The sequence below is a fragment of the Tupaia chinensis genome, unplaced genomic scaffold, assembly GCF_000334495.1.
Source record: "Tupaia chinensis unplaced genomic scaffold, TupChi_1.0 Scaffold000234_1, whole genome shotgun sequence".
In the NCBI taxonomy this organism is placed as follows: Eukaryota; Metazoa; Chordata; class Mammalia; order Scandentia; family Tupaiidae; genus Tupaia; species Tupaia belangeri.
Window position 1 is genome coordinate 3,894,645 of NW_006159712.1, and position 5,106 is coordinate 3,899,750.

General features: G+C 41.9%; 1 protein-coding gene across 1 annotated transcript in view; it reads right to left on the minus strand.

Annotated features, from left to right (window-relative positions):
- TENM2 (teneurin transmembrane protein 2) overlaps positions 1–5,106 on the minus strand; it is a 550,878-nt gene that overhangs the window by 416,928 nt on the left and 128,844 nt on the right.

The following is a 5,106-nucleotide window of genomic DNA, read 5'->3' on the forward strand; positions in this document are numbered from 1 at the left end:
GGCACATTTTCATCCCAGAGGTGGCCAATGCCCCTCTCGCACTCCGTCGTGTGATTTTTTTCTGGACATCATGACAAAATCCCTGCAAAAAGAAGTATAGACACCCCCAGCCGTGAGGAGGAGTGGCTAGGCTAGCAGAGGGTGGGTAGTGACTCAGCACTGCCCTTGGGTCAAGAAGTTCTCCAACGCGGGGACCAGCAGTTAGCGTAATGGCTATGTCACTGGACTCCCACGTAGTCGACCACGGTTTGCATCCCGGACCCGGTGGCTTAAACTCACGCTGGGCGCATGTGAGTGCGTGCCCAAGATCCCGAGAGGAGAATGGAGGAGAAGGGATTGCGGTATGGCCATCCCCCTGGGGGGGGGTGATTTCTATCTCTCTGTCTCTCTCTGTCTGTCTGGTGAGCGCACGCGCCCTATAGCAAAAACCTCTCAAAAAAACCCCCCAAAAAACAAAAAAAAAATGAAGTTCTCCAATGCGGAAGGCTATCGCCACCTCTGTTTTACAGGGCAAGAAAATTGCTGAGTAAGGATAATCAAAAAAACGAAGTTCTCCAATGCGGAAGGCTACCGCCACCTCTGTTTAACAGGGCAAGAAAATTGCTGAGTAAGGATAATCACCATGTACACTTTCACCTGCTTCACCCTTCCATCTTGGGGTCTTTGCAATTGCTTGCCTGCTGGTGTGTTTGTTTGGGAAGCTCAGGAAAGTTAGCTGAGACTGTCAGCCTGTGGGATATGCCCTCAAGCAGGGGTTGCAGAGGGCAGGGCAGTACGCGGGGAAAGGCACCTTGTGAAGCAGGCTAGTGTTTCAATTCACAGAAAGAGTAGCTGGGCCTGAGGACATGTGCTTTCCTACTCTGAGGTATACTAGATGCACAGACATATCCAGACACCTCAATAGGATGCCAGCTTCTGTTGTCAGGTTCATGACTGTATTTCATCATTGATTATTCAGTGCATTACATTTTGGGTAAGGATTGGTTTAGTTCAATGAAGTGTATGTGCACCTTATTACACACTGAGGGCCAAACCCTAAGAGAGACACCATCCTGCCCTCAGAGAACTCATAGTCCAATGGGGAGACGGACAGGCAAATATGCCATTTCAGTGCCACATGATAAAGAACAGGGTGGTGACGTACAATGACACTGTACTACGAGGGAAAGAAAAGGACCACTTGGTCCAGCCTGAACAGGCAGGGTGAAGAGTTCGTGTGGAGAGTCAACAAGGATTCCTGGGAAAGATGAAGCCTGAGCAAACCTCCAAAGGAAAGTGACTTCTAGGAAGAGAAGACAAACTGAACAACAAGTAGCACAGAGGCACCAAACCACTAGCCTATTGCCCTTTTTTGAGGATGGGAGTGGCAGGAAAAGGTAGGAGGCGAGATGCTCTTAGAGCTTAAATGTTAGAGAACCCTGTTTAGTAACACAATCGAAATGAAGACAAATCGTCCCTGAACTAGATCAATGGATAAGTGGAGTTTGATTTGAAAAATCCAATTCAATCACACCTGTTTGGGAGCCGTGCAAGCCAGGACATTCTTGCCACATGCGCTCACAAATGTAGACTGAACACATCAGAAATTCGGTGCTAACATTTAATCAACGCCTTCTCCCACAGGTCTCCTTCTAATAATAATAATAATGATCCTTATTAGTGTTTTTACAGCTACCGTTTATTGTACCGTGACTGTCTGCCACTAACTGTGCTAGTCTCTTTCCATGTATTATCTAATTTAATCCATTGAAACAATCCTATGCAGTTAGAATTATTGCATGTTTGCATAAAATGACAGAATAACATATTCCCATTTGATAGGTGAGGAAACTGAGGCTCAACTGCACAGCTAGGTAACTAGGGTCCAGGAGTCAGACTTGGGTTTATCTATTACAGAATTCATTCTCTAATCACTCCACATGGTGCGTGCCAAAAAAGGCATGTTAAAAAAAAAAAAAAAGGAAGAAAGTGACATAAAAGGTAGGGAGTGATTTATAGAAGGTCATGGTTCAAGGTTCTCATCTCACAAACTCAAGGCACCTCCCAGATTTAAAAAAAAAAAAAAGGAAGAAAGTGACATAAAAGGTAGGGAGTGATTTATAGAAGGTCATGGTTCAAGGTTCTCATCTCACAAACTCAAGGCACCTCCCAGATTTAAAAAAAAAAAAAAGGAAGAAAGTGACATAAAAGGTAGGGAGTGATTTATAGAAGGTCATGGTTCAAGGTTCTCATCTCACAAACTCAAGGCACCTCCCAGATTTAAAAAAAAAAAAAAGGAAGAAAGTGACATAAAAGGTAGGGAGTGATTTATAGAAGGTCATGGTTCAAGGTTCTCATCTCACAAACTCAAGGCACCTCCCAGATTTAAAAAAAAAAAAAAGGAAGAAAGTGACATAAAAGGTAGGGAGTGATTTATAGAAGGTCATGGTTCAAGGTTCTCATCTCACAAACTCAAGGCACCTCCCAGATTTAAAAAAAAAAAAAAAGGAAGAAAGTGACATAAAAGGTAGGGAGTGATTTATAGAAGGTCATGGTTCAAGGTTCTCATCTCACAAACTCAAGGCACCTCCCAGATTTAAAATAAAAAAAAAAAAACACTTCTTTAAAAAACCATTTATAGCAGCTATCATCTGACAATGACAGTCTTCCTCATAATTTCATTGAGAAGTTCAAAGTGACTCTTCCATGGCAATGTACCCTCCACCTCTTCGAGGCTCTTGAACTCAGAAGAATCCTGACCAAGGGACTGTGAAGTCAGCGTTGACGTCCACTTAGCAGTAAGGCTCTGGTAGGAACAGATTTTAACTCATAATCAATAGGCTTTAAAGCCTGTGTTGTTGAGGCATATCTGAAACTGTATGTTGAAGAACAAGAATGGCTGCAAGCCAGTTTTCAAATTCCTTTGAGTGACTGAGGTGGAACTGAAGTTCAAGTGCAATTTTCCAGGAGCCTGATATGATAGTTGCTGTGAAATCATTCTTTACATGAACTTTTTGAAATTTTGTTCAGCATGAATTCATTTCATACAGTACAGACAGAACTGCTTTTTAATTTATACAAATACAGACAACGGAAGTGCAGTCATAACACAATGAAAGCACGGGGTTACTTCAGTGCATTGAGAGAACACATCACACAGCTGTCGCATTCCTGTTATCTTCCTTCCCCCTTTAGATCCATGCTTTGGTAGCTCTTCAACTCTGCTGGCTGGTCCCTACCATTTCTTGGGAAATTTCTCAGTCCCTAGATTTGCCCCCAATTAAATGGTACCCTGTTCTTTATTTGCTGTGGCGTTTGCTAATTTTGCTCATTTAGGCTACATTTTCCCCCCTGACTATTCCAACTGACAGAGACCATCTGTACAGACACAAATAGGTTCCAAAGAACAGGGGAGAAAGCTGGAGCTTCTGCAGGCTCACTTTATAGACTGTGATTACTTGCAGAAAGCCGTAGTGTGAGGTGGGCATGTAACCAGGAGATAGGCACTTTCCTGGCTCCCACTTAAGCACTGCAAGATCCCCTGGAACCCCAAACTACTGCTGAAGCTCCCATTTTGAACGGGTATAGAGTCCCTAGCAAATATATAGGAAAATAGATTTCATCTATCTATTAAAAAGCAAAAGGAAACACGCAAAGAGAGCAATATGTCATTCATGAAACTCACATGGTCTTGTGTTATGTGTGGTGTGTTTTCCAGGATACTTGTGTAAATCAAAGTCTACTTATCTGTTAGTTGAATTCCTTACAACATTAAACATAGAGAATAATTCAAATTCTGCTAACTTATCTCTTAGAAATGAGCAAGATTTTGTAGTAGGTTTTCTTTTCCTAGAGATTATTTTGCTATAAGACACATGCATTTGCCAGAGAGAAAGAGACAGAGATAGTGAGAAGGAAAGTGAGAGATCTTCCCCCATGGAGGATGACCATGCCACAATCCCTTCTCCTCCACTCTCTTCCTCGGATCTTGGACCTGCGTGCACACACACTCAGCGTGATTTTAAGCCACTGGGTCCAGGATTTGAACCACAGTAGGCCATATGGGAGTCCAGTGCCCTACTACCACACCACCTACTGCCCTCATACCTGAGAGTTGTATGGTACACCATCTGTGGCTGAAGCCACAGTACTCTGAACCTCATCGTCTCTGCTGAATGTAGCACCATTTTGCTCCTTAAACTTGTTTGAATCAGACTTAGTTCTAGATCAAAGGGCTACCATCCCTCTATTCGAACGCAGTAAATATTATCGGTGAAATTGCTGCTCTGCCCAAGCATTTTTAATATATTCACTAATTTATGATAGAGGGCATGTTGCAGATCAATCCCCCAAATTCACTTAAAACAACTGGTTCTTTTCCATTCAAGAGATTCATGGCAAGCAGATATTAAAATGTTCTGTAGGCAATGCATAATTGATTTATATAGTGACAGGGTGTCAGGCTACTTGGTGGAGCAGAAAGACATGCTCAGGAGACAGCAGAACAAACAAAGAAAAAGCAAAAATCCGTACCAAGAATAACTAAATCCAAAATTATAAGTGTGAGGATCTTATTACCAATTATAAATGTGATCCTGTCTTGTGCTAAGACCTGAGCTAATTATTTCACATGTATTTTTTCCCTCTTAGCATTCACAATTTTTTAATGAATGAACTGCCAATTTTATCCCCATTTGTAGGTAAAGAAACTGAGACTTAGATGGACTAACTTTCCTCATCTGGCTCTGATAGCAAGTAGCAGAATTGGGATTTGAACCCAGATAGTCTGACTCCAAAGCCCAAGTCTTAAATCATTCATTCTTTTATTTTCCACATTAGACAAGAGCAATTGCTAAGAAACGGCCAGGATATGAATCCCAAACTTATGGGTTCTCTTCTGGAATGCCCCTTGGAGTGCATCGCAGAAGAGGTCATCAACCCTTGGCAGAACAAGGCTCCTTCTAGAAACAGCTGCAGCAATCACTTACGCAGAGTATGTAATTTGTAGGGAGAAAAAGAAACTCCTGAGTTAAACACTGAAAATCCTCTGTGGATTTATGAATTTGAAGGTGTAAAAAAAAAAAAAAAAAAAAAAAAGAAAAAAAAAACGATTTTTGTTTTATTGTG